The 11,037-nt window shown below is 37.4% G+C and overlaps 1 pseudogene; it reads right to left on the bottom strand.

Moving 5' to 3' along the window:
• Positions 1-3,041: 3,041 nt before the first annotated feature.
• LOC134391668 (large ribosomal subunit protein uL22-like) lies at positions 3,042-9,214 on the bottom strand (annotated as a pseudogene).
• Positions 9,215-11,037: the final 1,823 nt, after the last annotated feature.

Below are 11,037 nucleotides of genomic sequence, written 5' to 3'. Positions count from 1 at the left end.
TGTTGGGAGACTTTTTACTACTGCTTCAATCTTATTACTTGTTATTGGTCTGTTTAGGTTTTCTAGTTCTTCCTGATTCAACCTTGGTAAGTTGCATGTGTCCAGGAATTTATCCATTTCTCCTAGGTTTTCCAGTTGTTTGCATATAGTTGTTTGTAGTAGTCCCTTATGATCCTTTGATTTCTGTGGTATCAGTTGTAATGTTTTCATTTCTGATTTTACGTATTTGAGTCTTCTCTCTTTTTTTTCCTTAGTCTGGCTAAAGGTTTATTGATTTTATTTATTTTTTTGAAAACCAACTCTTTGTTTCATCAATCTTTTGTATTTTTTAAAAATCATGAATTCAATTATTTATGCTCTGATCTTTGTTATTTTTCTCCCTCTACTTATTTTGGGTTTGGTTGATTTTTGTTTTTCCAGCTCCTTGAGGTATAATGTTAGGTTGTTTATTTGGAATCTTTCTTCTTTTTTGATGTAGGCATTTATTGCTATGAAATTCTCTCAGAACTGATTTTGCTGTATCCCATAGGTTCTGGTGTGTTGTGTTTTTACTTTCATTTGTGCCCAGGAATGTTTTATTTTCCTTTTTTGATTTCTTTTTTGGGCCGTTTATTGTTTAGGAGCATGTTGTTTAATTTCCATGTTTTTGTATGGTTTCTAGTGTTCATTTTGTTACTGATTTCCAGTTTTATTCCGCTGTGGTCAGACAAGGTAGTTGATATGATTTCAGCTTTTTAAAATTGTTTAGACTTGTCTTGTAATCTAACATAAGGTCTATTCTAGAGAATGTTCTATGTGCTACTGAAAAGAATGTGTATTCTGTAGCCTTTGGATGAAAGGTCTGTATATATCCATTTGGTCCTATTGGCCTAGAGGAGAGATTAATTCTGATGTTTCCTGGTTAATTTTCTGTCTGGATGATCTGTCCTTTGGTGAAAGTGGGATGTTAAAGTCCCCAGCTATTATTGTGTTGGGTCTATTTCTTCTGTTAGGTCTAAAAGTAATTGCTTTATATAACTGGGTGCTCTGGTTTGGGCCCATATATATTTAGAATTGTTATATACTCTTGTTGAGTAGATCCCTTTATCATCATATAACAACTTTCCTTTTTTTACTTTCCTTGGCTTGAAGTCTATTTTATCTGATATAAGTATAGCCATTCCTGCTCTTTTGGGTTCCCTTTGCATGGAATATCTTTTTCCATCCCTTCACTTTGAGATGGTGCATGTCTTATAGGGGAAGTGAGTTTCTTGTTGGCAGCCTATTGTTGGTTCTTGTTTTATAATCCATTGAGCCACTCTATGTCTTTTAATTGGAGCATTCAATCCATGTATATTTAGAGTTATTATTGATCTATAGGGACTTGTTACTCAAATTTTTTTCCTTTTTTTCTGGTTGTTTTATTGATCCTTTTTTCCAGTCTTACTGTCTTCCTTTGTGATTGAGTGGTTTTTTTCTAGTAGTGTATTTTGATTTCTTGCTATTTATTTTGAGCATGTCTCTTATACTTTTTTTTATCATGGTTACCATGAGGCTTACAAAAATCATGTTATAGCTATAACAGATTATTTTAGATTTGTAACAACTTTGATATCTGAGAAAAAAGAAAAACCAAAGCCAATTCTGTACTTTGGCATCTCTCACCCCCCCCCCCCCACTTTCTGACAATTTTTTGTTCCAAGTTATATCCTTTAATATTACCTGTGTCTTACACCTGGGCTGTGTGGAAATTCTCTCCCAGGACTGAGTCTTCTTAGCAAACTGCACCCTATAGTTCTAATGCCCTCAACAGTCTCCACTGAGTGGGCCTGTGCCAATCGAAAGGCAGATAAGTTGCCCACTCTGCACCCCAATGTTTTCCCAAGGGGCCAGCCTTTCTCTTGACCTCCAAATGCTTCCTGTGGGGTGGGCTATGCACAGATCCCTCGTGATGACTCACCAGCCTCTGAGTGTTTCCTTAGGTCACCTGGGACCCTTGTTCCTATGTGGGTCCACCAAACCCTGTCAGTGGTCTCGCTGGTGTAGGGGCTGGTAATGTGTGCTCCAAGGTCCTCTTCTCCCTTGCAGACTCCAGGCAACTTCATGAAAGGGGCTCATCTGTGGCTTTTGCTGGCTTCTGCTCCATGTGCTGTAGCTTCTTCCCACCTCTCACAGGGCTGACCCTGACATGGCTGGGACTGGAAACAGTCAGAGTGATGGCTTCTTCCTCTCGCTGCGGCTTCTCCCACCTTCACAAATTCGGAGGGTCTTTCCTCTTCTTCCCCCAAGCTCCAGCGGTCACAGATTGGCAGTCTTTGTTTTTTAATAGTTATAAATTGGTTGATTATGGGGGAGAGTGATGCTGGGGACTGTCTGTTCTGCTATCTTGATGATGTCACTCTCCAGATGTCCACCACTTTTCTCCAAACATTTATAGGGTATTTTATCCTTTCCCCACGACGTTTACCTTTTTGATTTGACACTCAGGTAATATAGCTTCTCCTCGCCCCGTGAAGTGAGTAAATGTTTCCTTAGGAACTAGGTACTTTGTTCAACATCATCCATTTCCGCTGCCCTCCTCCCACCACCCCATCCTATTCTAAGGCCTTCACACAAATGGTCTCCTCTTGTCTGGATGTCTCCTTTCCTGTCCCCTTGACTTGTTTTCTCCTCCTCATACTTCAGGTTTCAGTTTAAATTTCATTTTCCCTGAACATTTTTTCTTGAACCTGGGTTGAGTGCCATGTTATATATCCCCAAATTGCCCTTACTTCAATCTTGGTTCAGCTGTTCCCCATGGCAACAAAGACCCAGTCCATGTTAGTCACTCTTTACCCCAGTGCCTATATCAGTACGTAATAGACAGTGAGTGCAGTGTCTGTTTCCCTCCTCACATCGATTTCTTCCTCATGCCGTGGTCGGGAGAATGAGGGGGAGCTGTGGTTTCTCAGCAAGTTCTGAGTCCAGCCACCTTGCCTCTTATGAGGCTCCTCAGGGACTCCTAATAATAGATGGCCTCTTAGTGGCTTGCCTGATCCCCCCAGATATGTCTGGCTTTGACCCTACAGATCCCGATTTGGAGTGTGCATATAGCTTTGACCTTTGCTCTGGGACTCTGAAGCATTGTTAGGATGGTTTTCTTGGCCAGGTGTGATTTTTTCCCCTCTTATTTTACCACCTTTAATGCGAGGCAGGGTGAATGCAGTTAGCACTCAGAGAAGCTGCCACTCACCATTTAGGGTGTGACATGATTTTTTTTCACTTTTTAACTTGTATTGGTACCTGTTGAATGAACAATATGGTTTGTATGAAATCCCAGATATTTTACTGGGTAATTTCTGTATTATTATATTCTACTCTTTGGGACTCTAACACTTACATGCAAAAGTTAGAAGTAGAAATCAGCAGGAAAGAGAAAAAGGAAAGAAATTAATGAGAAAAAAAAATGCAGATTATTAGCAGAATGCTTAGCTCTTGCTTCTCAAATATTTAAAATTCAGAAAAAAGTTAAAGAAATTTAAATGTGACATTATCATCAACATAAATTAACATTTATTACACACTCAGGGTATTGCTCTGAAGTGAATTTAATGAACAAATAACTAGATTTGGTAATATGTTGGCTGGAAATCTCTGCCCCCTTGAGAAGGAGAAGGTGAATAGTTGAAATTGCCTGCTCTGATTACTGCAGACTGAGATTATCCTGTTTCATTCTTTACTTTTCCCTTCCTTCTCCCAAGGGCAGGAATGAACAAAACAATGGTTTCCTAATTGCTAAACAATTTAGCACTCAGTTTTCTACCTAGCAAAGTCTGTGTGGTTATACCAGATCTCATATGATTTTAGTAAATAAAAAAAATTATTGTGTATAGAATTCAATGCATATTCATCTTTAACTAAGGTCCACCAGTCTAAAAAAACTTTATTGTAGAAAATTTCAAACATTTACAAAGTAAACAGAATCGTGTAATGAATATCCTTGTACCCATGACTCAGGTTTGACAATCATCAACATTCTGCCATTTTATTTCATCTATACCTTCATCCACTGTTCAACCTTCACTTAATTATTTTTTCCAAGTAAATTTCACATATATTGAGATGCCCAGATATTAACTGTACAACGTTCACAATGGATACACTTGTGTAACCCACATCATAATGAAGATATAGAACACTTCCATCAGCCTAGAAAGTTCCTTTATCTCTCTTCCCAACCAATTCATTTTCCTCTCCTCCCACCCTCCAGGTAACCACTGTTCTGATTTTTTTCACCACATATTAGTTTTACCTGTTCTACACATGGATTCATATACATGGATTCATCAAGTATGTACTTTTTTTGTTGTTATTGTTGAGACATAACTTTATACATATTTGTTTTGTGGGGTACAGAGCTGAATATCAATATGTGTGTACAATGTATGACGATCAAATCAGGATAATTAGCATATTAATCATTACAGAATGTGATCTTTCTTTGTGTTCATTAACCAGTTTCTGGCTAACTGCCTCCCCTCCCTCTTTCCTACTTCTAGTAACTACAGTTCTGTTCTTTCCTTCTGAAAGTTCAATGTATTATTGTGATCGTTTTTTTCTTTTCTTTTCTCTTTTCTTTCTTTTAGCTCCCACTTATGGGTGTGGACATATGGTATTTCTCTTTCTCTGCCTGACTTATTTCACTTGACATAATCTTCTCCAAGCTCATCCATGCTGCTGCAAATGACAGAATTTCATTCTTTTTTTTGGCTGAGTAGTATTCCATTGTGTACATACACCAAATTTTCCTAATCCAGTCATCCACTGAAGGACATTTAGGTTGGTTCCGTATTTTGGCTGTTGTAAATATAGCTGTGCTAAACGTGGGAGTGCGGGTATCCCTTTGACATGATGATTTCCATTCCTTTGAGTGCATACCTAGCAATAGGATTGCTGGATCGTATGACAGTTCTGTCTGTAGTTGTTTGAGGAACCTCCATACTGTTTTCAATAACGGCTGCACTAATTTACAGCCCCACCAACAGTGCAGGAGGGGTCCCCTTTCTCCACATCCTCGCCAGCATTTGTTATTGTCTATCTCTTTGATAATAGCCAGCCTAACTAGGGTGAGATGATATCTCAATGTGGTTTTGATTTACATTTCCCTGACATTGAATGATACTGAACATTTTTTCTTGTGTCTGTTGGCCATTTGTATATCTTCATATGGGAAATGTCTATTCATCTTCTTTGCCCATTTTTCAGTTGGATTACTTGTTGCCTCACTGTTGAGTTGTCTGAGTTCTTTGTATATTCTGGATATTAATCCCTTGTCAGATGCATAGTTTGCAAATATTTTCTCCCATTCTGTGGGTTGTCTTTTCATTCTGTTACTGTTCTTTTTGCTGTGCAGTAGCTTTTTAGTTTGATATAATTCCATTTGTTTATTTTTTCTTTTGCTGCCTGTGCTTTTGGAGTCCTGTTCATAAAGTCTTTCCCAAGTCCTATATCCTTCAGTTTACTCCTATGTTTCCTTTTATGAGTTTTATGGTTTCAGGTCTCATATTTAAGGATTTAATCCATTTTGAGTTGGCTTTGGTATATGGTGAGAGGTAAAGGTCTAGTTTCATTTTTCTACATGTGGATTTCCAGTTTCTTCAGCACCATTTATTGAAGAGGCAGTCTTTTCCCCAGTGTATGTTCTTGTTGCCTTTGTCAAAGATCAGTTGGCTCTAAGTATGTGGGTTGAGTTTTGAGAATATTATCAAAATAGACAAACCATTAGCAAGACTAACTATAAAAAGAAGAGAGAAGATCCAAATAGCAAAAATCAGAAATGAAAGAGGAGATATTACAACTGATACCACAGAAATAGAAAGAATCATTAGAGACCATTACAAACAACTATACGCCAACAAATTTGAAAACCTGGAGGAAATGGATAAATTTCTGAAGACATACAAATTACCAAGGCTGAACCAAGAAGACACAGAAAATCTGAACAGACCAATAACAAGCAATGAGATTGAAGCAATAATCAACAGTCTCCCAACAAAGAAAAGCTCAGGACCAGATGGCTTTATTGCTGAATTCTATCAAACCTTTAAAGAGGAATTAATACCTATTCTCTTCATACTATTCCAAAAAATTGAAACAGAGGCCATTCTCCCAAACTCATTCTATGAGGCCACCATCTCCCTGATACCAAAGCCAGGCAAAGATACAACAAAATAGAAAACCACAGGCCAATATCTTTGATGAATGTAGATGCAAAAATCCTCAATGAAATATTAGAAATCAGGTACAGCAACACATCAAAAAATATATATACCATGATCAAGTAGGATTCATCCCAGAGATGCAAGCATGGTTCGACATATGCAAGTCAATAAATGTGTTACACCACATCAGCCAAATCATGAACAAAAACCATTTGATTATTTCAATAGAGGCAGAAAAAGCATCTGAGAAAATTCAACATGACTTCTTGATAAAGACTCTTAGCAAATTAGGTATAGAAGGAAAGTATCTCAACACAATAAAAGCCATATGTAACAAACCCACTGGCAATATCATCCTGAATGGGATTGAACAAGACAAGATGGAACAAGAAAGGAGAAGAACAAGACAAGGATGCCCTCTATCACCACTCCTATTTAACATAGTATTGGAAGTATTAGCCAGAGCAATCAGGCAAGAGAAAGAAATAAAGGGCATCCAGATTGGAAAAGTTGAAGTCAAACCGTTCTTGTTCACAGATAACATGATTCTACGTATAGAAAAACCTAAAGACTCTACACAACCCCCCCCAAAACAACAACAAAAAAAGCTCTTAGAGTTGATAAATGATTTCAGTAAAATTGCAGGATACAAAATCAACACCCCCAAATCAATAGCGTTTTGTACTCCAATAACAAACCAGCAGAAAAAGAAATCAAGAAATCAAGCCTATTTAATATAGTCATCAAAAAAATGAAATACCTAGGAATCAGTTTAACCAAGGAGATGAAAGATGTCTACAATGAGAACTACAAATCACTGCTGAAAGAAATTAAAGAGGAAGCAAAAAGATGAAAAGACATTCTATGCTCTTGGATTGGAAGAGTTAACCTTGTGAAAATGTCCATACTACCCAAAGTGATCTACAGGTTCAATGCAATCCCCATCAAAATACCAATGACATTCTTCACAGAAATAGAAAAAACAATCCTAACATTCACATGGAACAACAAAAGATCCCGAATAGCCAAAGCAATCCTGAGCAAAAAATTATAAAGGTGGAGGCACAACACTCCCTCTCTTCAAACTACACTACAAAGCTATAGTAATCAAAACAACATGGCACTGGTATAAAAACAGACACTCAGAACAATGGAACAGAATAGAGAACCCAGAAATCAACCCACATGCTTAAAGTAATTATTGATATGGTTAGACTTAGGGCTACAATTTTTCTATTTGTCTCATTTATTTTTATTCCTCTCCTCCTTTCCTACCAACTTTTGGATTAATAAAATATTTTTAACATTTCATTTTAAATCCTCTATTGGCCTTTTAGCTTTATTTATTTTACTATTATTTTTAGTGGTTGCTGCAGGGATTACAGTATGCACCTTCAAGCTTTTATAATCTGTTGGAGTTAATACTGTACTACTGCATGAAAAGTATAGAAAACTTGAAACAATATAGTTCCATTTACCTTTCTCTCAGGTCCTTTGTGCTATTGTTGTCATGTGTATTATACCTAAGTATGTTATAAGTACCAAAATACAGTGTTGTACTTTTTGCTTTAAACAGTCACATGACTTTTAAATAAAGATAAGAAAAAATAATATTTTATATTTACACACATTTTTGCTATTTCTGGTGCTCTTCCTTCCTTCCTGTAGCCTGTGTTACCATCTGCTATTATTTCCGTTTAGCTTATATAATTTTCTTTAGGATTTCTTTTGTGCGTATCTGCTAGTGAATTTTCTCAGTTTTTATTTATTTGAAAATGGTTTATTTGCCTTCATTTTTGAAGGGTCATTTCACTGGATGTAGAAATCTGAGTTGGAGGTTTTTTTTTTCTTTCAAGACTTTAAGATGTCTTTCTTATGGCTTCCATTTTTTTTCTGATGAGAAGTCAGCCATTATTAAAATCCTTCCTTGTGAGTAATATGCTATTTCCCCCCACTGATTCCTTTAAAAATTTTCTATTTCAGTTATTTGACTATGATATGTCTATGCTCACCCCACCTCCTTTTTTTTTTTTTGTATTATTTTGCTTTGAGTTTAAGCTTTTTGGAATGATACATTTATATTTTGTCAACAAATCTGGGAAATTTTAAAAATTATTTCTTTCCTGGGCATTTCTATCCTATTTTCTCTCTCCTCTCCTTCTAGAACTAAAATTTTACATATGTTTACTCCTTATTATCAAACAGGTGTCTGAGGCTCCATTTATTTTTCTTCAGTGTTTACTCTCTATTTTTCAAATTGGATAATTTCTATTGAGCTGCCTTCAACTTACTGACTCTTTCACCTACTCCAATCTTTTGTTAAGCCCATATAGTGAACTTTTCTTTTCAGTTATACATTTCAATTCTAGAATTTCCATTTGGTTCTTTTCTTATAGTTTTTAATTTTATGCTGAGAATTTCCATCTGTTTATTCATTATTAGCATATATCTATTACTGTTATTTGCATTTATTTTATGCTGAATATATTCTTGTGCCATAAGTTTTTGTTTCTTCAGTTTCTTATGGGATATCTTTTTCTTCTGTGCAAACTCCTCTTCTGGTTTAGGAACAATTTGTTCTTTTTCAGTAAGGATCATCTTGATGTGGCAGGGGGAGTTCATGGAAGGGTTAATCTGACCATGAACCCTGTAAGTACAGCAGTGCATTTTGGGTGCTTTGTTCACCTGGTTATGTTCAATGACCAGAGAATGTACATCTAAACCCGTAAGTTCAGCATTACTCTCTGCATTTTGAAACATGTGCAGCAAAAATTCAGGACCCTTTTTGGGCCTCTGACCTGAGGTCCAGTCTCACTGGATGAAAACACCTACAAACTCCACCACTGTAATGCCAGAATGGTATGCATTGCTTCTGTAAGGTGACATCTTTCAGATACTTGGTAGCTTTTAGGATATGCATACCCTTGATGGCCTGGGCAGTTTCATGGGTGTTCTTAAAGTGAACACGAAGATTTGAACCTCTTGATTTGTATGATTTTTGTGGGGTTTTCTGGGTCAAGAGAATAGCAAACCATTTTCACAGATCACCTTAGACTGCTTATGGGAAGAGGAAGAGCGGTGGCTTCTGGGAGAACTCATGAGAACTCTCCAGCATATTTTTCTTTAAGTCCTTGAACCTATTATACTTGATGTCTGCTAGTTTCAACATCTGAGTCATATTAAGATTTGCTTTTATTGATTTCTTATTCTCTTGAGTTTGGATTATATTTACTGTTTCTTTGTATGTCTAGTGCTTTTTAGTTGTGTTTAAAAAAATGGACATTATGAGTTATGTCTTATAGAGTCCCCTGATTCTGTTCTGTTGTTCTGAAGAGTGTTAATTTTTGTTGTAGCAGGCAGTTAATTTATCTGTACTCCAGATATGGTCTCCTCTGGATTGGGCAGCAACTGAACTCAGTCATTTCTGCTTTTAGTTGCTGTTTTTCATTTGTTCTCCTGGGGTTTCCCTAGTGCATGTGTAGCTTAGCAGTTAGCCAAGGGTTTGGGTAGGGTTTATTCACAGGTTTTTGGTGTTCACCATTCCTGCTGCGCCTTTTTTTACAGGATTTTCCGCTAACAATCCAGCTACATTTCCAGCCCTATTTCTCTCCTCTGATACAGAAAACCAATAAGGCTGTGGCTTTCTGTCATCCTCTGCTGCGCTAAAGAGAGTGGCCTCAGGTGAAAAGCTGCAGACCCTCACTCAAATCTTACTAGAGGCAGTTCATGACTTTTGAGATACCCTCCAGTTTCTGCCTACTTTTGATCACTCTCCTTGTGCCTCTAAATAATTTTATTTATATTTTGCCCAGATTTTATAATTGCTATTTGAAGGAGGGTTAGTTTGCCATTACTTTCCCCTAACATTCGAGTGTCAGCTCAGCATTACAGAATCATTAGGTCTGCTAGGCTGAATAATGGTTCCCCATGAAGATGTCTGTATCCTAATCCCTGGGACCTGTGAATATATTACTTTACATGGTGAAAGAGACTTTGATGTGATGATATTGAAGATCTTGAGATGGGAGTATATTATCCTGGGTTATCCAGGTGGGCTCAATGTAATCAAAATAAGAGGGAGGCAAGAAGGTCAAAGGTTGAAGGACCAGATGGGAGGACAGAAGTAGAGGTTGCAGATGGAAGCATCTTTGAAGAGGGAGGAAGAGGCCAGGAGCCAACGAATGTAGGCAACCCCTAGACACTGGATAAGATAAGGAAACAGAGCCTCCAGAAGAAACACAGCACTGCCTACATCTTGACTTTAGCACCTATGACTCATTTTGGACTTCTATCTCCGGAACAGTAAGATAATAAATTCGTGTTGTCTTCATCCACTTGGTGGTAGTTTGTTACAATGGCCATGGGAAGCTAACTCATGGGCAACAATGCTACAAAACCACACATAGCCTGTCAGTTACTCCCTGGGTACCAGTTGTCCTTACTTCATCCAGTACATATGAACAATTTCATTAACCAACAACCTTGCTTAGAAACTTCCCTGACGAGAGCGGGTGATGGCTTTACTGTGGTGGTGAGGGAAGGGACATGGGTAACTCGGAGGGTAGTAGCTGGGGTGGATGACAGGGCATTAACTGAAATAAGGAGCACAGGATGGGTTGTTTAGGGGTGAGGGAGGCGGAAGATAAGGTTATTATTATCATTTTTGAATGTGATAAGTTTCAAGTGTCTGTAGGAAACCAGATAGATGGCTAGAAATAAGAAACTTCAAATACCACCTAGGCAGTTTATAATACTGCACACACACACTCCAAGAGCACACGTATGTAGAGAAAACATGTCTACATAGAAAGCACATATATCTGTAGAGAGAACACACACATATAGAGAACATATGTAA

The sequence above is a fragment of the Cynocephalus volans genome, chromosome 12 (assembly GCF_027409185.1).
Source record: "Cynocephalus volans isolate mCynVol1 chromosome 12, mCynVol1.pri, whole genome shotgun sequence".
In the NCBI taxonomy this organism is placed as follows: domain Eukaryota; kingdom Metazoa; phylum Chordata; class Mammalia; order Dermoptera; family Cynocephalidae; genus Cynocephalus; species Cynocephalus volans.
This window is presented reverse-complemented; position numbering and strand designations above follow the sequence as displayed.